Consider the following 26,244-nt stretch of genomic DNA (forward strand, 5'->3'; position numbering starts at 1 on the left):
AAACCAGCTGTACAATCCTATTATGGTCTCCCACCCATGATGAACTGTATTCACTCAAACTATGGGACAAAATAAATCCTTCTCCCCCTAAATTGTGTCTGTAGGATATTTTATCACAGTGAAGAGAAATTGGCCATTATGCCATGTGTCGTTAATTCTCTTTCAGGGTCTCCTCCTATTTTAACAGCTATGAAGACTAAGGTAGCTCTGAAGCACAATGTCTTTCTTATGTTTTGAACACAAAAGTACCCCACAGTTGATTTGTTGCATTCTTGGTCTCTAGTCAGCAGGACTATTTGGGAGGATGTGGAAACATTAGGAAGTGGGCTTAACTCTAGAAAGTAGGTGGCTTGACTGTGTCCTTGGGTCTCAGTCTTGCTGTTGCCCCTTTATGTATCTCTGCTTGCTATGAAGTGAGCTTCTAGACATAGCCCCATTACCATGGTATCCTTCTTTCATCTTTGTTATAGACAAAATAGCTATAATAGAAAGGACATAATAAACATAAAGACAGAAGACAATAGACAGAAAGACACAATAGAAAGGAGAAGATAGAGACCCAGAAAGAGAATTTCCTAATGCACGTCATACTAACCACTTAATCTTCACTATGACAGAATATCCTACAGATATAAAGTTGACTGTGGACGGAAAGCTATGAACCGTGAGCTATCTCCCCCGTATGTGTCTATTGCAGATACTTTGTCACTGAGATAGAAAGTCATCATCAGCACGATGTTTTCCCACAGATCCATCTTACAACACCAACAATTCAGAAAGCAGTTAATCTGGGCTACTCATGTGATGCTCCATTGTTTGGCTCATTTTCTCTGTGTAGGATCGGGAATGTGGAATCTGTACCTTTGGAATGGACTGCAGCAGACTTTTTGGCCAGCCAGCATGTATGAGTTGAATACCGGGTGCTTTTGATTTTTAGATAAAAGAGAATGGACTCCAGCTCATAGTTGGCATTGTGGATAGGAGTGCATCTCTCTGGTTTCATATGCTGAAGGTCTAAGTGTAGTGGTTAGGACTCAGAAAGTGATCTTATTTATGGATACGTTTTCTACAGAGGTCATAAAATTAAAATTATGTCATTAGGGCAGGCCAGAATTCAATGTAAACCTTATGCATGACGGTTATTGGGATCCAAAGACAAGTATAGAGGGTAAATAATGGGAAAAATCTATACAGATAGAAAAAGGCCACCTGTAAGCCCAGGAAAAAGACATAGTATAATGACTCAATAGCAGGCTGAAAAAGACCTGCAAAGCCTCAGCTTTGGTCCTTCAACCTTCATGACTTTGAGACAATAAGTTTCTTCCGTATGAGCTGTCCAGGCTGGGGTACTTTGTCATGGCACAGAGTGAACTTGAGTTCCAAATCCAGAACACTCCCAGGCTTTTTGTTTGCCACGGTAGTAGGTGCTTTAGACTTGGCTTGATTGAATACAAAAAATTCTCAGCACTGGAGAGTGTTTTGGGAAAGGACATACAGTCTATTCTATGTGTAATTCCCTCTTCAAGAACATTCTCTAAACTTAAATGCTTAATCAAGAAGGAAGGAATATATTCTTCTGGCCCAAAAAGGCTGATGTCTTTGTTCTGTGTTTCTTTGCTTGCCTATCAGGCAACATGCCTGAAGAGCATTGGTAGGAGTTTCCTACCTTGTTTGAAATTTGCTCACTTAGTGTGTGTCATAATTGATTTTCCTATTTTGGAGTGGTGACTTCTTTTTGTGGAAGTTGTGAATGGCATAAGGGAAGAGGAAAAAAACCCAGAAAAGAAGAAAGGAAGGTACAGTGTATCATTTGTTGTGATTTGCCTAGCAACCCCTAAGTTATTTATAGATTAACTTGAAGTAAATTTAACTAACCAAAAAGTTTCAAAGTAAAAGGGATTTTGCATGGCTCTCATTCAAGTTCTCCAGTGGCTGCCATTCTTCATGTTTTACCACATTTCCTTTATAATCTAAAAATACACTCCTGTTTTTCACTAAACATACCATTGTGCTTCCCGAGGGTGAGAATATTTCTCCATGCAACTGTAATAAAATGATTAAGATCAAGAAATGTAGCATTGATATAATGAGTAGACATTGCTCAAATTTCTCCAATTATCTCAATAATGTCTCTTTTAGCATCGGCCTCCTGCTCAGTTCAGAATATAATGCATGCTTAGTATTCTTGAATTCTTAGTATTCATCTGCTTTATCTGAAGGATTCTTTAGTCAGAGATATTGATGTATTCTGCAGAAGGCAGTCATCTGCTGTGTAGGCCAATCCTTATTTGCTGCTCCCCTTGGTTAGAATCATGGGACTCTCTGGCAGGGTATCACTGAGGTCTGTGGTGCTCTTCTCAGCATGTGAGACACTGCATTGTTTTAGAAGCTTCCTCTCCCACAAACGCTCTACAGGGCAAACGAAAGCCGAGGAGTTAGTAGAGTACAGATAAGGTTAGCTTTTGAGAGGAAAATTTATGCGTTCATCTATTCCTTCATCATTTATAAAAACATTTACAATTTCAAGTATCAGTTTGTTTTGTGGAGCATGAGTGTGTGTGTGTGTATGTGTGTGTATGTGCAGGAGTGTGTGTATATGTGTGTGTCTGTGTGTATGTATGTGTGTATGTGTGTGTATGTGCGGGAGTGTGTGTGTGTATGTGTGTATGTGTGTGTATGTGCGGGAGTGTGTGTGTATGTGTGTATGTGTGTGTATGTGCGGGAGTGTGTGTGTGTATGTGTGTATGTGTGTGTATGTGCGGGAGTGTGTGTGTATGTGTGTATGTGTGTGTATGTGCGGGAGTGTGTGTGTATGTGTGTGTGTGTATGTGCGGGAGTGTGTGTATGTGTGTGTCTGTGTGTGTGTATGTATGTGTGTGTCTGTGTGTGTGTTAGTTTTTACTTTCTTTCAATGCTTCTAGGCAATTGTTTAGTTGAGGAATCCTTGGAACTCACAACTACTCTTTTCAATGGAGTTTTGAAAGATTCTCTCCCTAAATGCATATACAGGAAAACAAACTGCAAACATTCCCTCCCCTAAGCTTTTATATAAAGAAAGAAACAGTCTAATTAACTAAGAGGCATCATCATCTCCAAACTTCCACCTTCATAACTTTTCCTTTCGCATTTACTCTGTCTTCTCTGACCCTCTTTCAGTAGCTGAGGAACAACTAGATCTCAAGCTTTAAAATGAAACTTTTAGGGAAAAACGTCCTGGCTAAAAATTTGTTCTTCATTAACATTTTGTGTTGGAAAGATTGGAAATGTGCTGCCTGTGTTGGATTTTAGCTGCGGAATCCATTTGTGGGATACTAGTGCTCGCAAAGAGGATAACACGACCTGTGGCTTTCCGTCTCTACTTCTCCATTTGGTTTGGGGTAACTGGACTATTAGGATGTGAGGTGCTGGACTCTCAATGCCTCCGCCAAAGTCCAGATTGAAACTTAATCCTGTGCTGGGATCCTATCACTAGGGAGTGATAATTTAATCCGACTGTGGTGCTTGGAAGGGGACCTTTGGGAGATAATTAAGGTTGAATGAGGCCATACGAGAGGGGTGTTAATCCAGTATGACTATGGCTTTATAAGGAAAGAAGGAGAGGCTGAAATGGAGTGTTCTGTGATGCCACGTGTCAGTTCTGCATGGCTCTCACTAGCGTGAACCTCACCAGATAAGGTTGCCTGGTCTTGAACTTTGTGGCCTTCAGAAACATGAACTGAACAAACTTCACTATTCACTATAAATAACTCACTCTGGCACAGGGAATGGACTTAGAGGGTACTCTTTTCTCCTGTGTGTGTAGTCATTTGGTGGAGTCTGGAATTGGAGATCCTGAGCTTATTGCCCCAGACCACAAGCAGTCTTAGGACTTTTTTCTCTTCTGTCCCTAAAACTATTATGTTTTTCTGTACTTGGGAGATGACTCCATTTACCAATGGAGTGCATACAAGGCAAAGTACAAGGGCAGGAATTTGATTCCTACAACCTACTTTAAAAGTAATAATACTAATAAGTGGGCATAAAGGCATATTGGGGAGGAGATAGATGGGTCCCTGAGCTATCGCACCCCAATTAGCAAGTCTCTGAGTTTGGCTTCTGGCACACACACACACACACACACACACACACACACACACACCTATTGGGAAAGTCTTCAGTTACCAAATTGGTTCTCTGGCTCCCAACCCAAAGCAGGTGCCTGTAACACTACCAGGGTCTCTCCCCTTTCTTCCTTCATCTTTGCTCTGTGTGGCTTTATTGAGTTGAGATCATTGCTACTCTGCTCTGGATCAAAGCAGGGGTGGCTCCACTGTGGGGAATGTTTGCAGGCCACTTTTCCCACAGCGTGCCCTGGAGGACAGAGAGTCTTTTAAAGTACTGCCTTAAAGGACACCTTGAGTCTGAAATAGAGCGAATGACAAAGTGGTGAAGGAAGAGACACATAGCACATTTCTGGAGAAAGAGGGTGAACCCAATCCTGACAGGATTAGCAGGTTAATTAAAGAATCTGTCCTGATGAGGCTGGCACATCTTCAATTCCGACTGACATTAACTCCAGGCACAGGCTCCAATCTATCTTTTCCACCAGCTGCCATGGCGCTGAAATACTTATCCGACAAGTTGATCCCTAAGAACCTTCTAGACGTGTGCTATTGTATCACAGGCCGAAGCCCACTTTAAGAAAGATGATACGCCAGCTTAAAGATCAACAGGGTCTGGGTTATCTGACTAATAGTCGGCCACCTAGTGAGTCAGTGGATAAAATGGAATAGGAAAAGATGGTTTCGATAGAGTGAATGAACTGCTTCCTACTGTCTGTCATGTGCTTGGCACAGTGTCGGACACATTGTACCACTTAGTTCCCTCATTGTGCTGATTTGAAGAAGCTCCTGTGTTGTGGGGATGATCTGGGTCTAATATAGGCATCCCCATGCAATTTCTTTGTGACTCCGGGTAGCTTGTTTTTCATTTGATTCTTGGTTGCCTCATCAACCAAACAAGGACAACAATAACTTTTATATTCATTATTTTCGTTTTTTTTTTCTTTTTTTTTCCGGAGCTGGGGACCGAACCCAGGGCCTTGTGCATATTCATTTTTTTTCAGAGATGCTGTAAGATGATACCACAAGTTTGGTGGTTAAAAACAACTGAAATGTCTTTCTCTGTCATTCTGGAGACCAGCAATCCAGTAGCATGCTGCAATTAGCCTTGGGTTCTCTCCATAGGCTTTACGGGGAACTCCTGGCATTGTGTCTCCAAGCTTCCATGCTCCTAGAACAGTGCTTCTTAACCTCTCTAAACCTTTAATAAGTTCCTCATGTTGTGGTGATGCCCCCAACCATAAAATTATTTTCCTTGCTACTTCCTAAATGGAAAATTTCTACTGTTATGAATCATAATGTAAATGTCTGCGTTTTCTGGTGGTCTTAGGCAACCCCTGTGAGAGGGTTGTTTGACCCCTAAGGGGTTAAAACTCATAGGTTGAGAACCATACTACTCTAGACATTGTTTGGCTTCTGTCTGCATTATCCCAAGCATCATCTCCTTCACACAGCCTTTACCTGTGTCCTCTCGTTTCCTCCCAAGCACTGGCGATTGGACTTACAGACTGCCTGGGTGATTCAGGTTGTTCTCATCTTGGGATCATTAAGTTGATTGCTCTGGAGAGAAGACTCAACACTATGCAGTCTGAGAGACTCACGTACATGTCAAAATAGGTTCATTCAAGTTTGTCACTGTGCCCAAGGTTAAATTAGATTTCCTATCCAGTGACAAGTAGTCACAAGACACTGTGCTTTAGCCCATCATTGTGAAGACTGCACTGCAGCTTCCAACCCAGACTCTGAAACAGAGGTACCTTCAATGCAGACCTTCAGACCAAGATATGGGTAAACACTGGTTATTTGGAAAATGATCTGGGAGTTCAGTAGATGATTGAGGAAATGAGCAAAGAGAAGAGAGAAAGTTGTGGGCGTGACATTGTAGTGGATGCCTGAGCTCTGTGGGTATAGGGACCACTCTCATTCATGCTGAGACCTTTGGGAAGATGGTATGTATGAAAACTTTACCAAGACCCACGTGACCTATAATGTAGGACAAGAGGATTGAAGAACAGCACAAAGATGATCTTTTACCAATAAGCACCTCTATGCTGACAAAGGTCTTGGGGAGCTGAGAATGGGATGGAGGACACTGAAGTAAAAGATTGAAATTAACAGTAGAAGTCAACTCCGATTTCTGGACATCGTTTGGGCAACTCTTAGAGTTCTGATGAAGTCGTAGATGCTCAGTGCTGGCCTAGACCTTTTCAATCAGAAGTAATCCACATGGCCTTTGATTTGTCCTCAGTGTTTATCTGTAGCTTTTACCTGGACTTCTGTATGACCAGAGGGCTCACTAGCCCCTGGCATCCTGTTTTATTGATATACAACACCAATTTAAAAAGTCTTCTTATTTTGTTCACAATTTGGCTCCTCAAGTCTCCTATACATGAGCTCTAGTTCGTTCTCAGGGTTTGCTTGTGTACTGTGTTTGGCTCTACAGTGCTGGTTTGTCCTTGCCCTAAAGCTGTGGCTCTTTGGAGACACTATGTCCAGCTCCTGAAGGGCTGTTGTTTATAATGATCTAGGAAGTAACTTAAGTGGTTTTACAATGAAATATAACTGAACCCTCAGGGGCAACTGGAACATATGGTGTGGTAAGAGAAGCATCAATTCAAGGGATGCTGAGTAAGCACTTACTTTGTGTGTCAGCTCTGCGGCTGAGAGCATGTTGGGAGAGTTGGACAGAAAATGACCACCTATGATTCCCAGGTAAAAATCCTATGATATCAGTTTGTAAGGGCAGTTTGCATGGTGCTTATCAAAGCTCAGAGACAACCTGTTCTGAACACTTCGATCTCAGAAGGTGAATTGGAAAAGCTCCTTGTAGGTAGCATTTGAACTGGGTTTGGCTGGCTGGCTTGTGTTTTAACGGACTTTGTGAGAAGCAGAAAGGAATTTGAGAATATAGGGATATAATCTGAAAAATGAAGGCAGGTCTGCTGCATTCAGGGAATTCTGATTTATCAAGCTTTCCTCGAAGTTAGGGTAGGTATATGTGTGCCTTCATTTCATAAATACGTATGGTGAGGGAACCACCTGGTTCACCCACTAAACTGTAGGGAAACGTTCAGAGGTTTATTGTGTGTGGTGCTTAGGATTGAGCCTAGGCTTCTTTGTGCCTGCTATATAAGAACCCAACCACAGATCTATATCCACAGTCTTCTTTTCATTTTGAGAGAGCATCTTACTAAATTGTCCAGGCTGGCTTTGAACTCACTCTGTAGCTTACAACTCATGGACTTGTGGTTCTTCTATCTTAGTCTCCCATGTAGGTCTATGCCACCAGGCTCAGCTTCGAATGCTGTTTTCACGGGGAAGAGAAATACTTGCTTTTATTTTCATTTTTAACGTGGCATTCTAATACTTCTTTGGATAATAGGCAAGGTTGTAATTGGGGTAACTGAGGACAGAAGGACTAAGTAAGATCAACTACAGATATAAGAATTCTCCCTCCCCTTCACTCTCCCCTCCCCCTTTCTTTCTTCTGTTCATCTAACTTCCATCTAATATTGATATGCACAGCTAGAACTAAGCATTTATTCATTTATGTGCTAGAAGTAATCATTGTGCTAGAATTAAGACTTTAGAAAAATGAAGGTATTTTCTGCCTTCAAGGGGTTTATGTTATACTTGGGCTGGGGAACTAGAGAGGAAAGGGATTATAAAAAGATGACTTAGAATTGATCGATGCAGACTTCTTCTCTGATTTTACAAGGATGGAGATAAAGAGGAAAGGCAGAAAGTGGTCCTCACACTGGGAAGGGCAATGTGACTTCTGCACTCAGTTATTTGATGGCTACATTGTTTGATGCTATGCAATATCATATGCTGGCCATGTGATCTTGGACCAGTCTTTTTATCTGGGTCTTTTACTTGTCCACACACTTTGGACTGGGTAATATCTTTTTCTGGTATTTCACACACTACAAATCTATTATTCTAGTCCTGTGCATTAGTAAAAATAAGCAAAGATTAGGAGCTAGTGAACTGTGCGCTGTTTGGAGCCTGGTAAGTAGGATTCTGTGAGGATGAATAGTTGAGTAGGGACAAAGGTTGGAGTTGGGCATGGAGAGAAGATGTAGATGTCAGAATGACAGGACATGTCAAGTTTCTCTGCACTAGAAGTACCCTTGTGCTTCTGACTCTCACCTGTGACACAAACAGCAGTCCTCTGGAACAAGATAACCAGTTTCTTGCACTCTTTTCTTGACTGTGTCTGGGCTCACATTTGGGCAGTGGAAAATGTGGACTGAGGGGTTTTTGCTCAAGCTCATTGGTTACCCTCCTCTGTGTGCTGGCTGCCTCCCACTCTAGGCTAGGGCTTCCTCATTTTTACCATTTGGAATTGTATACAGCTTAACAAAGAAGAGATATATATTTAGGGACTCTAGAAGACACAACAGTCATTGATTCCTGAAGCCTAGAAGCTATTTAAAGTCATACCCTGGTACCTCTCTGAATTCTCTGAATTCTAGCACAGATCCTATCTATAACATTCACAGAAAGAATGATGGACTGACTGACTGATTGATTGAATGAATGAATGATTAGATTCAAAGACATAGAAGATTAAGTTCAGCGGGGCTAGGTGGCTGCTAAAAAGAGCCCTGGCTTTTGGGTCAGGCAGTGCTGGAGTTGTGTCTCAGAGTCACCCCTCTTGGTAGTAGCTATTTAAAACAGAGACAGTGATGCCTGCAAAGACAGCAGGTGCGAGGATCCCAAGGAGACTGCAGATAGAGCTTCTAGAACGGGGCTGAGCACACAATTTGCACCCAATATTTTTAGGCTCTGGCCTGGCCCAAAGCCTCCCAGAGTGTCAGTGACAATCCTCTGACCTTTGAGAAGTTTTACAACCATAGGCAGCTTGGTCTATCTAGGGCAACTCTGGATACAACCTCACAAGACAGAGAAAGATGGATTAAATGACCCTGGGCTCTGTCCAATCCCTTTTGGGTCTTCAAACCAAGGCTGTACTTCTGATCCTGACCATTGGATGGCACCAGCCCATCAGCTTAGGTAACTAGATGGTGGAAGGCTAGGCCCCCTTGGCTACCCAGCAGGGGAGTTGGAAAGGGGGCTGTGGAGTGGAACCAAGAGAATGGGTGGGGGAAGGAGCAGCTTAGAGAGTCCAGGTGTTTGTGCCTCTGCCTGACTGTCTGTGTGCTTTGTGTGGGGGTGGGCTCTATAAACATGAGGCTCAGGAGGTGTGTGTGTGTGTGTGTGTGTGTGTGTGTGTGTTGTCTTTTTTTCTCTCTTGCATATGTACAAGTAATCATTTGATCTAAATGAAATTGTTTGCCCAAAGGATATTAATTTATGGCTGTGGGTAAAGTGAGTCTAGGGGACATGGGATTTTCAAGATGTGAAAGGCATTAAAATTTAATTGACCTCCTGAATTTGCACATGGAACAAAATGGGATTCTAACTGGTCTGGAGATCCTGGTTCCTTGATCTTGCCCACCACAGTCTCTGCATTGAACAAGGAACTGGACCAACCAAACATGGTGAGTCACCCAGAAAAGAGAATCTGGACCAAAGTGTGAACCGGAACCCCCTTATTTAGCCTAAACCACGTGATCATCATGGTTTCTCTCCTTTGTATTTTATTCATTCCATCTGGATTCTAGAGCTAGCTCACACTGGCTGCCATACCTCAGAGGACAGCTGTCCTCGCTCCAGAGCCTATGACAGGTGACAACTGAGAACAGGAGTCTACATTTCTGCTCTTTCTCCCATACCACTTTCCTGCTGTTAGTGCTTCAGTTGTGTTCTCCTGGAAGCAATGTCTCCACTGTAACCAAGGCGTCCAGCCTCTGCAGGAGTAGCACATTGCTTTCCCCTTTATTCAGTACCTCCCAGGCATCTCCCTTCCTTTTAATAAAGACCACCATGAGGCGTGCTCTAGATCTGCTGATGGCAGCAAAGTCCATGCACAGAGTTGGCTTGCAGTCCATAAACATGACAAAGAGCCTTTGCCATCCTTCATTTGGTTGACTCTGTCCTAGGTGACAGGCGAGGTCATTAGAACTAAGTTCAGATTCCCTGTGCTTCTATGTAGGCTCCTCAGCTAAGCTGTCCTATGACCTCCAACCAATGACTTTAGTCTTTAACCTTTCAGTATCGACCTTTTAAAACTGAGCTGAGCCTAGTGCTCCCATAGGGGATTGCTGGGATATTTAAGTGAGTTGACACTTACAAAATATGCAAAATGAAGCTTCAATAGGTTATTGCTTATTCTTAGAACAATTCTATACCAAACTAGCAAAAGGCTATTCCCACCTTACAAATGAGGAAACTGAGACTCTGGGAGGTGATGGATAAAAACAAGTCAGAATGATAGCTGATTAATAGTGGGTCTCATTGAAGGACCCAAGTAAGATTCAGACTCTATATCAAGCATCTAAACATTCTTTATTGTCTCATCATCAAGTCTAGGTATTGGGATAGTTGTTTTAAAAACATTCCAACAAAATCAGAATTGAATATTATACACACACACACACACACACACACACACACACACACACACACACACACACACATATATATATATACCACACAGTTGAAGAAAGATTGAAAAAATGAAAAAGCTTCAAAAAGTGACTTCTTCCTAGACCTAGCCCCTCTGTCAAGCTCTGGGTCTTCCTTGGATACTGACAAAATACTGGAGGAGAAGAACCTTTCTCCTTCCTGGTCTGCTGAAGCCCTGTATTCCCAGAAGGGAGTCTTTGACAATCTCTCTTTTGTCAATTTGAACCCACCCCATATGGGTAGTGGGACTATGTGGAATGTACCATGGATTCCTCAGCTCAGTTCATAATCAGAGCCCCTTTGTAAGCTCTGTGCCAGCATATTGTTGGTTTTCTATAAAATATAATCATGAGCACTTACTATGGCTGGGTGGTAGTAGTTAGCATAGGAATCGTGCAGTTGGTATGTTCAGTGTCAGGCCACTAATGAATGAACCTGGAAGCCAGAAGGTCCCACCTGGCCCAGAAAGAAGCCTCTAGGAAGCTTCATTCCAGCCATCAAGATAAGGAGATGTTTTCTGGGTGTCAGATTCTTTGCATCTTTTCCCATGATTCTTCTGTCTGTGGAGTCTAACAGAGAACATTCTAACAGAGAACATTCAGGACCTTCAATCCATTCATTCACAAAACCCATCACTTTGAATTTTCTGCTTTGACTTAGTGAATGGTGTCAACTTCTACTCTGCCTTCATCTATCTTGGGACACCTTTGGATTTATGAGTGACATTGTGTCAGAGTACTGTCTTTTGGGGACCCAGAAGACCCAGTCTATCTCAATTTGTAAAGAGTCAGTTGTGCAGATGGGGAGATAGCTGGAGTGGCCAACAGCAGGTCAGGCCGAGTCTTTGAAGAGTGTTATAAATTACCCTGACATAAAGCAACTCAATGGAATAAGGGTTCATTCAGCTTAGAAGTCCACACTACAGTTCATCATTGAGAGAAGTCAAGATGGGGACTCGATACAGCCAGTTAAAACCATAGAGTAGGGAGAATGAATGGATATATGCTTTTGCTCAACTTGATTTCTGCCCCTCCCCCCTTTTTTACACAGTTCAGGGCCCAATCCCAGGGAATGGCATACTCATAATGGGTGAGATTTCCCACATTGATTATGCAATCATGACAACCCTCCCATAGACATGCCCACAGGCCAACATGATCTAGACAATCCCTTATGCCGACTCTCTCCCCAGGTGATTCTAGTTTGTCTCTTGACAACAATTAAAACTAACCTTCTCAGGGAGCCTTGCATCTGGGTGGAAGAAGATCATGTGAGTTGTGAACAGACATTCTGGGATCAGAAACCAGTGCTCAACTGTTTAATAAGACATTTAGCAGAAAGCAAAGGAAGTCTCCTTGCTTCTATTTTTTTTTTCTTTTTTCTTTTTTTCGGAGCTGGGGACTGAACCCAGGGCCTTGCGCTTGCTAGGCAAGCACTCTACCACTGAGCTAAAGCCCCAACCCCTGCTTCTATTTTTTTAAGAGAATAATTTAATTCTTTCATCACGTTTCAATAAATTGAGTGTGTGTGTGTGTGTGTGTGTGTGTGTGTGTGTGTGTGTGTGTGTGTGATTACACAGGCCATGGTGTGAATGTAGAGATCAGAGGATAGCTTGCAGGGATGGGTTCTCTCTTATGACTGTGTAGGCCCTAGGAATTGAACTCGGGTTCTCAGGCTTGGCTGCAAGCACATTAACATGCTGAGTCATCCCCCTGGCCCTCTATGTTTTCAATTTTTTGTTATCTACAATTCTTTTTTCACTCTGTTGGCTGAGGAATCTCCTAGACTCTTCAACTATGCTAACTCCCCCTCTTGTTTGAACCTCCCCAATGGTTCCCCCACTATTCTATAAATATAATACACAAAGAAAACACAAGACCTTTATAGTGATATGAAAGGGACAGTCTCTCTCCTTCTCCTGTTCCCAGGCCGTTATCATATTCTCATTATTTTCCATCACAACCCTTCACACTGGTCCTGCTAACTAGACATCCTTCTGTCTCTGGGAACACTGTCAAGCTTTCTCTTACCACGGAACCTTTGTACCATTTTCCCTGTCACCATGAAATACTGTTCTCCCTGGTGGTCCGATTCGTTATTCAGCTGCCAGTTGGCACAAAACCTCAGGACTCTGGCAGTAATGGGAGTGCTGGTCATTTTGTTTTAGAGTTGGTTATGGGACCCTGGGATGTGATGTAATTCCCAGGATGCCTATATTCTATATGTCACACAATTAGAGTTGTTTACAGGATGTATATTCAGAACGGTGGTGGAAAATAGAAGTTTGCATGATGCATTTGGATTCTTATAAAACAGTATTATGAGAGGTGGGCATGGTGGTGCACACATGCACACATACACACACATATGCATACACAGGCACACATACACATGCATACACTCACAGCTACATAGGAAGCTAGAACACAAAGATTGTGAGTTCAAGGTAGCCTAGGAAACAGCAAGATCCTGTCTCAAGCAAAACAAGAATCATATTTTATTAATATCTAGATAATTAAAGAGTGAAAATTGGCTCATGACCTCAATGCGTCAATGGAGTAAACAGATGTTGTGCTTGGCCTTTCTTCTAGGCTTGGTCCATACAGAATGTTCATGAGCAAGCCATCATTCTACTTGGAAAGGGCCTATGAGAACTTTACTGTGTGTCAGTGCCAAGTGTTAGGGGCGGACTTGCTGTGTTCTTCAGGTATGTAATATGGTCACTGCATTTGGAACCTGGCCTTCAAATTTCAAGCCTTGGCATTTAAAAGCCTTCTTACTGACAAACTTAGATTGATACCAAACTTGATGGTGCACATCAATATCCCAGCCTCTGGGAAGTTATAAACTCGGGATGTGGCAACACATCTGCTGACATAGGGAGAACTTATTTAAATAAAACAAAATAAAAAATTCTAAAATGGGAGTGATAAAAATAATACTTTAAGAACCAAGATAAATGGATACTTCATGGGATGTTATAGAACACCACGTGGGATAAGGGAGATGAGAAGAATCAGCTGATATGATTGCTTGAAGGCAAAGTGACTTTCTGTTGAATAATTATATTGGCTTATATGACTTAAAATAAAGAGTTGGCTTAACTGTGACATTTTCATTCATGTTTATAATACTCCTTGATAACATTTAGTCACCCTGTTGCCTACACTTTTGTTCACTTTCCTGTACTGTATTATTACATTTTTGGTTTGTTTCTGGAACAATGGATTTCATTGTGACATTTTCATACATAAATATAATTGCATTTTATCCACATTCACATTGCTCTTTGATGTCCTCTCACCTCTTATTGATTCCCCTTTTCCATGGAAGAAACTTTGTCATATTTATGTACATATATATATATAAAGTATATATTTAAATGTAGATTACATACATAAGCAAAAATCTTTTTATCTCCTTTATCCTTTCATTTGTTTATCTTTCATATTTTTAGACTCTATTCTTCCCCACATAGTTCTCCTCCTGCTTTCTCATAAGAGAAAAATATCTCTGTGTGTTATAGTATGTATATAGTTTATACATGTAATACACACACACATTTAGATCTAGGTACTGCAATGAGAGACATGAAGTCTTTTTGACTTCTACTTTATTTTTCTTAAATTGATATATAGTTGTATCCTTTTAAATTTAAATTTAAATTTTATTTATTTATTATTATTTTACTTATTCACTTTATGTCTCACTCATTGTCCCCCTCCTGGTCACCCCTCCCACAGTCCTTCCTCCATCCCCCTTCTCCTTCTTGAGCAGGTAGGGGTTCCCTGGGTATCCTCTTACCTTGGCACATCAAGTCTCTGTGTCTCTAGGTGCATCCTCTCCCACTGAGGCCAGGGAAGGCAGCCCAGCTAGAAGAACATATCTCACGTACAGGCAACAGCTTTTGGGATAGCCTCTGCTTCAATTGTTCAGGATCCACATGAAGACCAAGCTTCTCATCTGTTACGTTTGTGTGGGAAGGCCTAGGTCCTGCCTGTGTATGTCCTTTGGTTTGTGGTTCAGTGTCTGTTAGCCCCAAGGGTCCAGGTTAGATGACTCTGTTGCTCTTTCTGTGAAGTTCTCATTCTTGTAGGCCTGCAATCTTTCTTCCTATTCTTCTGTAAGAATCCCCAAGCTCCATCTATTGCTTGGCTGTGGGTTTCTTCATCTGTCTGAGTCAACTGCTGGGTGAAGTCTCTCAGAGGACTGATATGCCAGACTCCGTCTGTAAGCATAGCAGAGTATCATTGACAGGGTCAGGGATTGGTGCCTACCCAGGGGATGGGTCTCAAGTTGGGACTGTTATTGGTTGGGCCTTTCCTCAGTACATTTCTGCTCCATTCCCCCATTCTTGCATTTCTTGTAAACAGGATAAATTTTGTGCTGAAAGTTTTTGTGGGTTCATTGTATCCATTTTTTAGAGGTGCTAAGTTTATTTTTTTTTATCATTTAACATTTTGCTTTACAGTTCTTTGTGTGTGTAAATAAGAGGACAACCTGTGAGAGCTCTTTTCATTTGGCATGTAGGTCCTGGGTGTGTACTCGGGCCATCAGACTTGGTGACAATCTTACCTTGGCTGAGTCATCTCATCCTCGGCAGTCCAATTTTATTCATTTTTACATAGCTTTGTTGAGAGAGATACAGGCACTATGGGGGACAAGAGACTGCTGGAGAGGGCCAAGGAATGTTTGTTGCAGGAATTTCTGTCAAAGTAAGAGGATGCCAGTAGGGGTGAGGTCCTTTCCCTGTTGAGTTTGCAATTTGTCAACTCTGCCTTTGGACACATGAATAAACCTGTTCTGGGGACTAAGTGTCGTCTCACTGGGGCCAGGAGATCAGTGCAATGACACATTGGAGGTGCTGCATCACAGCGGGCTGGAGGGAAAGAGCAGAGTATGCTTGCTCCATGAAGCTACATTGTGACGCAATGCTTCAGTGTGCGACAGCCAGTCAGCCTTCTTTAGGATTGCTTTAGCAGAAGAGAGATGCCCTTCCAGGGTAACATGTCTTTGGGGGAAAGTCTGATTCTGTTTTCTAAAAATCTAGGAAGCCCGAGGACACCATGAATGGCACACAGCTCAGGTGCTTCTGTCGGGTGAGCTGAGGTCCTATCATGGTTGTGCCACCTCTGCTGTTTCCTGTTTCCCTGTCTCCTGGTGTTGTCTGGGCTCCTATAAAGGAGCATCACTCACTCATTGTCTTAAGAAACGGTAATATTATTGCAGCTCTAAAGGTTGGAGGTCCAAGGTCAAGAAGTCAGCAGGCTGTTTTCTGGCGAGGTCTCTTTCCTGGTTGCCAAGTAGTAGCCTTCTGTCTGTACATGGCTTTTCCTCTCCATGTGTGCAGGAACAATGATTCTGGTCTCTCTTCTCTAGTTTTCATAAGAAAATCAGTCTTATGAGATTATAGTTCTACTCATATTTAACCTTAACTCCGTTCTTAAAGATCCTATGTCAACACAGATTAGAACCGAGGTTTCAGCTTCAGCATATGAACTTTAGAGGCAACCAACACCATTCTGCTTCCCAGATACGGATCCTTGAATAACGTCCTTTACATGTTTGCCTCAGCCTCTTCATTCCAGTGAGTCTGAGATTTGCATTCTTCTAGTCTCTCTCTCTCTCTCTCTCTCTCTCTCTCTCTCTCTCTCCTCTATCTCTCTCTGTCTCCCTTTGTCTCTCTGTCTCTGTCTCCTGTCTGTCTGTGTCTGTCTGTCTGTCTCTCTCTTTCTTTGTCTCTCTGTCTCTGTCAATCTTTCTCTTTGTCTCTGTCTCTCTGTCTCTGTCTGTGTCTGTCTCTATCTGTCTCTGTTTCTCTCTGTCTCTGTCTCTCTCTTTCTCTCTCTCTGTCTCTCTCTCTGTTTCTGTCTCTGTCTCTGTCTCTGTCTCTGTCTCTCTCTCTCTCTCTCCGTGTGTGTGTGTGTGTGTGTGTGTGTGTTCATTTATTTACATGTAAGTGGAATCTAGAGGTCAATGTTCAACATCTTCCTCAATTTCTCTCAACTTTATTTTTGAGACAAGGTCCCTCACTGATGTGGCTAGACTGGCTAACAAGACAGCTCCAGGTGGTCCTCCTTCCTCTGTCTTCCCAGAGCTGGGACACAGGTATGTTCCATTGCACTTACCCTTTACTTTTCTGTTACCCATGGGTTCTAGAGAACTGACCTTCGTTCTCATGCTGTGTGGCACACACTTTACAGAGGGGCTATTTCTCCAGACCCTGTATCGCTTATACATAGCACTCCAGAGATAGCACTCATTCAGTGAATGGGAACTGCACGTATGGTTGTTTGGATCTGAGTTAGAGTGGATCACTCAGGGCTGCTGTTTGCTGAAGGCTAGAGAGAACAAAATCTTCCTGTGCCCTTATGAACTTGTTTAAGTACACAGACACCATGAATTCGAGGGCCAAGAAATTTAACTGATTTGAACAAACGCTCCTCTGGTAGTTTTAGGTCCTCTGTTAAGAATGTTGCTGTTGCTGGAGAGAGGACTCGGGGGTGAAGAGAACATAATACTGCACCCACATGATGATTCACAACTCCCTGGATCTCCAGTTCCAGGTTGTCCAATGCCCTCTTATGGCCTCTTTAGGTAGCTGCACTAATGGGCACATACCAACATGTACATGCACACATATAGTTTAAATTACATATAAACTTTTTTTAAACAAAGGAGAATGTCTCCAAAGATTTGACTATCAACTGCTATCTGCATCAGAAGCTGTGTCGGCCCCTTGCTAAGCCATGCTTTCCCCAACTGTTTGGTGAAGAACTCTTGTTTTGTTAATCCTATTACATAAACTCAGAAACTGAGGCTTCCTGCATCAGTGCAAACAGTCTCACCACCGAGAGTCCTATCATCCCATAGCCTCAAAATCCGTCAAAGGAGGGCATATCTTCTCTCCATCAGCAGATGCATCCTGCTTCCCTCTAGCTTCCAGGCCCCACCTCAGCTGCTATTTCCCAGAAGCCCTTGCAAGACTGAGGAAGCAACCTCTGGGGATATGGCTGACACTGGAAGTTAATGACTATCAGTTGAAACAAAACACTTGTTTACATGTTGCCATCATTAGAGGCTCCAGCCTTACCTCTGCTGGGCCTCCTGCCAGATGTTTGGAGGGGCTTTTCACAAGCTGTGCAGTTTACTAAATACAAAACACACTTATTAAGGCCTTTTAGTATTAGGCGGTGCAGCCCTGATAACCGGTAATTGAATTTCTTCATCTGGGAGATAAAGGACCAAGACAACTCTCAGAATCTGCTCAGCTGGGAACACAGATGGTTGCTGGAGACTCGGAGCTCCTCTTCTTAAACTCCTGCAGAGGAGGGCAGTGTGGTTCAGTGGTCCTTCATGGCATGTGGCTCCTGGCAGGCGAACAGTTCTTCCTGAGGCAATCGGGGGAGACTTCATGGGAAAAGTGGCTGGAGCCCTTGATGTTGAAGGTAAGTGGAGATTCTGCAGGCATGAAAAGGACCACCTCATGCCTCAAAAGAAGGTAGATTTACTCTATAGTCCAAGATGTCCTGCCTCCTCCCTCAGCATCCCCTCCCTCCCTTTGCCCCATGCTGGCCTCTATTTTCCAGAAGATTACAAAGCTGAGGAACTGAAAGGACATACTCAGAAGCACAGAGGCACAAGAAGTGAAGCACAGAAAGCAGCTCTCATGACACCAAGGACCCCCTTGTCTGACTGCTGACCATCTGGACCAGTGGCTCCAAGTTGTAGTTAGACACCAGAATTGCTCCAGAGGCTTAAAAAGTTACTCCCACCCTGTGTTCTAGTTTGTAACCTTGCTCCAACATCCGCATGTTTGCAAAGTTTTTCACACTGTCCTAACATATGGCACAAGTGAGGATGGATCCTAGCATCTCAATGAATTCCTGCTGTCTCAGACTTTGGACAAGTGCATCTGGGAGAGCCTTTGGTCAAGTCTTAGATTCGTTACCCTGTGTGACTGCAATGCAAGGTGGGACTTTCTGAGTGCTCAGCCTTGAGGGCAAACATTTCCCTTTGGGCTAGCGAGGCGTGCGAGGCACCCCTTTTCCTGTCAGAACCTGTTAGGGAAAGAATTGTTTGCACAGGGAACTCTACTTTGACCAGGTCCAGACCCCGTCAGTCACAGCAGTAAACAAACTCCAATAGGCCTGGCGTCTTTATCTGCATCATTCCTACTGCTGACTTTTCAGCTGAAGGAAAAAAGAAATGGTGAATTATTCAAGATCGGGGAGATCGGATTTTGTAACTGTGAATTGTAAGATGGCTGAATAGGAAACTATAGTGGCCTATACATATTTTATTCCTATGTTTCCACTTTCTTACAGAAGATTTCAGTTTCGTTTCTCCCAAGCAAGACTGCTCACTTTGACATTCCCCGGGTGTCTGTAGTATGAGGCAATAATTAAATATCAGGTGCATAAGTTGCTCTTTAATTTGACATGTGTGCTCCAGGCAATAACGGCACGCAGTGCCATGTGGGAGTGTAATTGCTAAGGAATAAAATCTTGTAGCGGGTGAGATCATTGTATCAGGTACGGCGTGACAGCTCATTTGATCATTATGCCCAGGCTAAAGAGTTTGCCTAATTAGTTTCCATTAAAACTCACCCTTTAATCAAGAGTTATTCTTGCATAAAGAATGTCACTCGGTCCAGATGAATGAACAATGGTTTCCCCTTGCGATGGACTCTCGGCTGCACCGAGATGCCATATGTTTTTTTCAAACAATCCACACCCAGTCCTCAGCTGGGAAACCCAAGCTAGAATGACTGGCATGGATGGAAGGGACGAAGGGCATTGGCAGGAAAAAGGTGGAGGTTGTCAGTCTTGGTGGGTGAGTCCCGAGAATCTAGGAGGCACGGTGGTCTGGAACTCTCTCAGGCTTCATCTGTAGAGGAAACGGGGACCATATTCTCTAATTGACTTGGTCACAGCTGCACAGCGAGTACCACAAAACTCATGCTGGGCGTCAGTGCTTGTGGCTTGCAGTCCAGAGCTTGCTCTTCTTATCATAGGCCCAGTTCAGTGACTCTCAAGCTTTTTAGGACGATAGCATGGACTTTGCCTGTTGACTCCTTCACAGTCAGGCTTTAAGAGAGCAAGAGTGAGAGTGGTCACTGCAGAGTCAGCCTTCCCTTACCTGGGCTCTACAGTCTATCTGATTTTCCTCAGAGTTCAGACTCTGTATCCTAATATCTGTGTGACCTTGGATAAGTCCCTTAACTTCTAAGATTTAGTTTTAATCCAAAATATAGAAGCTGTGGTATCTACCCTGTGAATAAAAGACTCCCCTTGGATTTCTGAAATTCAAGGTTCCTACTCTTGACTTTGGATTTTTATCCTGAGGAAATGCTTACCCAATGTTATGTGAAGTGTGACTGTTACAACCCAATCACTCCCCCAAATGCATGGGCCCCTAAATACCAATGACTCTTAGATTTCTGCCGTTAGGCTTGATCTTTTTACTTTTAATCTCATATGTCTCATTGTCAATTGGATCATTCCTGTTTCAGGAGACTTGCCTGATGTGAACTTATAGCTCATCAATTTTCCATTGTTATTTACTTTCACCACGACCACCCCCATCATTTTTTTGTGCTGGTGATCAAATGCAGGCCCTTGAGCATGCTGGGTGAGCACTCTTCCACTGAACTACACTCCTAGTCTTTTGCTCTCAAATCTTTAAAGGACCTTCAAATACTGAAAATTTCAAGCTTAAGATCTCAGAACAACTCTTGCATGGAAAAAGAGGAGTGGGAAGTCCTGGTGCTAGACAGGGTAGCTCACCTAATCCGGTACAGTTTGACTTGGTTTTCTCATAGTTTGAATGGAGAAAAACATCCAAGACCCTTTCTGATCTGATCCTTGCTTGCCTCTTGCATTTTGACATTGCCCTTCATTGATCTTCACAGTCTTTGCTCCTGACAACACAGGCTGCAAACTCAGAAGACATTCTGTGTTTCTACTCATGACTCCTTGATTTGAGGTATCTTTTTTTCTTCTGCCTGGAATCTGTTCCCTATCCATGCCCTTCCTTCTGACCAATTCCTACCATCTTTAATGACTTAGGTTGAATCCTTGCTCTGGTGGCTTTAAAAAAACCAGCCCTCAGAGACTCATATATTTGAATTCTTAGTTCAATTATTAGAGAGTATCATGATTTGAAAGGATTAGGAGGTGTGGCCTCATTGGAGGAAGCACATCACTAGGAGATGGACTTTGAGGTTTCAAAAAGCCAATGCCAAGCCCAGAGTCTCTCTTCCTCCTGCTTGTGGATTCAGACATACGACTCTCAGCTGTTTCTCCAGCACCAAGTCTGCCTGCATGCAGCCATGCTTGCCACCACAATAATAATGGACTAAACCTTTGAAATGGTAAACAAACTCCAGATAAGTGCTTTAAAATTTTTTTTCTTTTACAAAACTTGTGGTCATGGTGTCTCTTCCCAGCAACAGAACAGTGATTAGAGTATGTGACAAGTTTTTTTTTTAATTTTTTTTGAGTTTCTCAGATAGAGTTAGAGAGTGATCTTTTTCTACCTACATCCCTGAGTTCCTTATATTGCACAAAGTCTATTCTATATTTCATATCTCCTAGCTTTCTTTCCTGTATTTGTCTATCATTTCCTCAGAACAACCCACTAGTTTGTTGATTTGCTTTGCTTCAGTCAACTTCAGCTCTTAATGTATTTCCACTGACTTGTTTACTTTAAGGATTTGTATTGTTTACACATAATATTTCTATTTGGTATTGTTTGTTGATGCCTAATGCTTGTTTCAGACTATAAGTAATTCTCTTTGTGTATCTTTAAGCGTATTTACCATATGTTATAACTCTGACTCTTTTGCTTCAGGTGTTCTTCTATTTTCTCTCATCACAGAAACTGTATCTTCAAATCCAAATCCATTTTTTTTAAAATGACATCATGTTTCCCTGAGCCTGTCAGTCAAACACTTCGATAGTGTATAATGGGGAAAAGGTCAAGGTCAGGTGTAGGTGCCATAGGAGAGAATGTGAGTATGACCCTGCTGTGTCATTTGTTACCTATTGATTGCCAGGGTCTAGTGAGCTGATCGGCTAGGGAGGTAGGCACCTCTTCTCTCCCTCACAGCTTCATGTGCTTGCATTCTGAAGCTCCTTGATTGGCTGAAGAGGACAGCAGACCTTCTCAAGAGAAGACGGAATTCTTCAATCAAGAGTATAGTACTTGCCACACTCTCCTGGAATAACCATCATAGATGGTTTTAAAGAGATGGGAGCATGAATCTCAGGAAAGAAAGTTCAAGGAAGTGGAGGGGGATGGAGAGTGGGAGGGGAATGGTGAGGGGGAAGGGGGCAGGAGGAAGAGATAGCAAAAGAACTCCAAAGCATCCATCCATCCCAGCATCCCAGACCCTAGTTGGTCCTCCTTGGTCCACAGAGTTCTATGCAAATGCCCTTTCTCCTTGACACATGCCAGTCCCAGACAGCATTCCCAAGAGGCTCACACTATACTGTTATTATGCTTGGGACCTGCGTTTTCTTCTTGCTTCTATGGGTTTTCCAGTGTTAACTTTGGTAAAGAGAGAAAGAGCTATGTAACTACCTTGACTTAAATCAAAGCATTATACTTCATAATACTTGATACAACCCCTTCAAACACGTCCATTGCCTTAGTGTGCTGATCCCATGGTTAAAAGCAAAAGCTCTGAGGTTAGACTGTTTCAGCTGTCCCTTTGCATTTGAGAAAGGGTCCCGTAGATGAAGGAGGATCACCCAAGGCCCCCAGTGTAGCCCCATGGTTCACATCTAAAACCTGTGTAAACAGGGACAAGGAAACTGAGGTTCACTTGAAAACAGCATGTTTTGTACTTCTGAGAGGAAGAACAATGAAATGCAGGAAAGGGTCTTTTTCTGTTTTAATCTTTTAATTATGAACTATTTTTTGAGAATTATAGAAGAAATGAAGAGTTCCCATATGCTGAAAGGTCTAGTTCTTTCTTAAAATCCTATGTGTGGTTTCTGGTCTGAGTGTAGGTTATTACAAAGGTTTGCCTGGCAAGCCTCATGGGGATCACTGCTCCGCCAGACTTATGCATAGAGTCAGGAAACCAGAATGAGCAATTCTGGAAGGAATTTGGTCAAGGTCTCCAACCTCCTGGTCCATCATAGTCATTCCTGCATTTGTGTTCCTACCCTAGGCACTTTTATCCTTTCTTTAGCACCTCAAGCTTTAGTCAAGGCCCTTTCCAGGCGTTCTCTCTCTCTCTCTCTCTCTCTCTCTCTCTCTCTCTCTCTCTCTCTCTCTCTGTCTCTCTCCCTCTGTGTGTGTGTGTGTGTGTGTGTGTGTGTGTGTGTGTGTGTGTTAGGATGATATAACCATTTCTCTCGCTCTGACTGTACCCAGTGCTTTACTCCTATCCGGAGTGCATGTGACTGCTGGAGCCTTGGGTGTGAGTCTCTCGAAATGCTAAGAGGGTCCTCACACCTGCTGCTCCACTTGATTCTTCTCCCAGTTACAAGTGACGAAACTGAGCTGGTGAGATCCTTCTTTTCTCAGCACCAGCTCTTCACTTATGTCACCACTGTGAGTGACTGAAAGCAACTGTGGTCTATATGTTACTTGAATGAGTCCTCAAGAGTTACAGGGTGGGAAGCTTAGTCCTCAGCATGACAATGAAGGAGTTAGAAGAACATCACGAGGGGAGACAACATCAGACATAGATTTTTCCATCACTGCGCCAAATTCCAAAGGTAAATAATTGGGAGTGGGGGCAGGGGCAGTGGTTCTTCTTACTCCGCATTTCCAGCAGTAGTTCATTCAGAGCAGATCATGAACCTACCACATCATGGAACTAGTTGGAAGTGCAAGCCATCAAGAGCTACACCAGACCTACTGAATCAGCAACTTTTGGATGGCTGACACCTGATAAATGTGGAGGGCTACAGTTGTAGGGGATTATTAAACTACTACCTGTATGTATTTCTTTGATTCTTTGTAGAACACATGTCCATTTGAATCATTATCATTCCTATAGCTCTATGTGTGGATGAACCACTAAAACAGTGGTAGTTTCAAGTTTCTGTCTGCTTATAAAAAGACATGGAATGTCCACTCTGTGTAAGGCATTGTACTATATACCAGAGATATCACCAGCCTGATTTTAGGATGTTCATAATCTAGTGTGTAAAGCATATATAAAAACATAATTCAACAGCATGTCACAAATCTAGTAGATTGTGGGAAAATATTATATAGAAAAGATGATTAAGCCAGGCCTGGTAGAAAAGGCCTACATTCTCAGCTATTCAGACTTGGGTGTTGAGATTGAAATTCAAGATCAGCCTGGACTACAAAGAGAGTCCAAGGCTACCCTGAGTGATTTAGTGAAACCCTAGCTCCCATCAAAAGTAAAGAAGAGGCAGTAACATAGCTCATAGGTAAAGGAGCCTGCTTTATCTGTTGTTCTGAGTTCAATCACCAGGACCCACATGGTGGAGGGAGATAACTAGGACCCACATGATGGAGGGAGATAACTGGCCCTCACAAGTTGTCCTTCGATCTATGGGCACATGCTATCATGTGTACACATATGCCCAACACAAGTAAAACCAATACAATAAATTTATATAAAATTTAAAAAGTAGTAGAGATGCATCACAATGTCTGAAGCTTTAGATTCAGCCCCAAGTCAGACACACAGATACAAAGGCATAGACACACGCACATGCACACTCACACAGAGGGTGAGGAGAGAAAGAGAGACGGACAGAAACAGAGAAAGAGAAGCAGAGATACAGACAGACAGAGAGCTACAGAGAGAGAGAAAGAGAGAGAGAGAGAGAGAGAGAGAGAGAGAGAGAGAGTCAGCATGTTCATAATGCCTATTACTTAATACTTCTTGGCATCTATCATATGTTGGGTAGTTTTGTCTGTGTTTTGTCAACCTTTATCAAGTATAGTAAGGAAGATTCCAGTCCTCTTGCCTAGGTGCCACCACTGAGAAAGGATTTTCGTAAATTACAGAGTGTGTAAAGCATCAGGATTGGGAATGAACTCTTGTCTTGCTGATGCCTGCAACCGCCTTTGGGTTATGAGCCTGGCTTTGTCAGGGTCAAGGATGTAAATATAGGTGGTGAGGGAAAGCAAGGAATGAGTTGTTCCAGGCAGAGGCACTCACCTGAGGAAAGCAAGAATCATGAAGATGTGGAACCTGTTTCCCAAAGGCAAGAGACCCACATGAGGCTGTTAACAGGGGTTGAGGACAGTGGGGGAAGAAGCAGAAAAGGCAGGGATGATACATGATGAGGGGTGGGTAGGGTGCAAGACAAGGGCAGCACCACACTCCACACCCCTCTTGCTGCTAGCAGAGAACCAGCATGTGGCAGACTGACAACAAACTGAGAGGAGAAATTATATGGGAGTCTTCCCAGTAGGAGATGACCTAGCAAGGTAGCTAACTAATTGTTTGGGACACCATATAGAGTAGGCTCACCCCTCCCTCTTCTGAACACCACAATTTAAAACTTATTGCTTTCTATTCACTTTCTTTATCTTCAAAACTCTCTCATAGTGGCAGTACTTAATTGAGCACTTACTGTGTGACAGGTGCTTTCCTAAGTACTTTGTGTGAATTCGCCTACTCAATTGCCATAACTTTCTTCAGTCATCTTTTCAGCATTGTTTTTTCCTACATTTTAAGGAGGAAATGGAGCCATGGATAAGACAAGTCTACAGAGTGGTTGAGCTAGACAGCAGGGCACATGTGATTCCAGTCTGTCCCAGGAGCCCATTACTTACTTAACTAGTCTGTGTGGAATTACTTATCTGGCAATACCAAAGTCCTGTGCAATTCATAGGTACTTTCCCAAGATGCTCAGTGCAGGATTGTACCAATAGCAAGCCTCCAAAGACAGCAGCCGTGAGGAGTGGCCACTCATGGAATGGTGTGGCTGTGGACCTGTGTGGAGTAGAGAATTGTCTATCATCTCAGTACCCTGGTACAGTCTTCTACATGCTTTAGAACTGTAATCACTCTTCAAAGGGTCTCCATGTGGCTGGACTGACAGAAAAAAAGATATTCTAAAGAGAACTATTCAATCTATTGGACTATTAAATCAATGGACCCAAAGAAGGAGACTTCCCCAGTATCTCACACTGGGCGAAGGAAATGGCACCAACTGGAGGGAGAAACTTATCTTTGGAAAAGAAATTTCACACAGTCCTAACATATTGTCAGACCAACTTACAGGGTGAGTCTGAAGCACAGACTGTCATGGGTCAATGATGGGTGGGACCACACTTTGACCAGGACTCTTAGATGCACATGTCTTTGACCCTCTATTTGAACTTCAGTCTCTCTTCAGGATTCCTGAAGTCACTGAACAGGGGAGTCACTGGGCTTCTTTGTCCCTCTTCTCAGTGTGACCACATGGAGTAATCTCCCTTTCTTGTTCTTTATTTACTATTAATTTGCCTTTTTAAATAGACTTTTGAGGATGGGTGCCTGAACCTTGCTTCTGGTACAAGCCTCTCCCCTAGGGTCAGACCCTTCCCCCAGGCTTGGTGACACCCAGTGGACCCTGAATTGTTCAACACTGTGCATCTCCAGGCCGAGTTAGAATGTAAG

General features: G+C 42.9%; 1 long non-coding RNA gene across 1 annotated transcript in view; it reads left to right on the top strand.

Annotated features, from left to right (window-relative positions):
* The first annotated feature begins 16,310 nt into the window (after positions 1 to 16,310).
* Positions 16,311 to 26,244, top strand: part of LOC134485166 (uncharacterized) — a 43,709-nt gene continuing 33,775 nt past the window's right edge. The window contains exon 1 of the long non-coding RNA XR_010063137.1: positions 16,311 to 18,082. This is a non-coding gene — a long non-coding RNA (uncharacterized LOC134485166). The remainder of the gene's footprint in view (positions 18,083 to 26,244) is intronic.

Source organism: Rattus norvegicus, chromosome 1 (assembly GCF_036323735.1).
Source record: "Rattus norvegicus strain BN/NHsdMcwi chromosome 1, GRCr8, whole genome shotgun sequence".
NCBI lineage: Eukaryota > Metazoa > Chordata > Mammalia > Rodentia > Muridae > Rattus > Rattus norvegicus.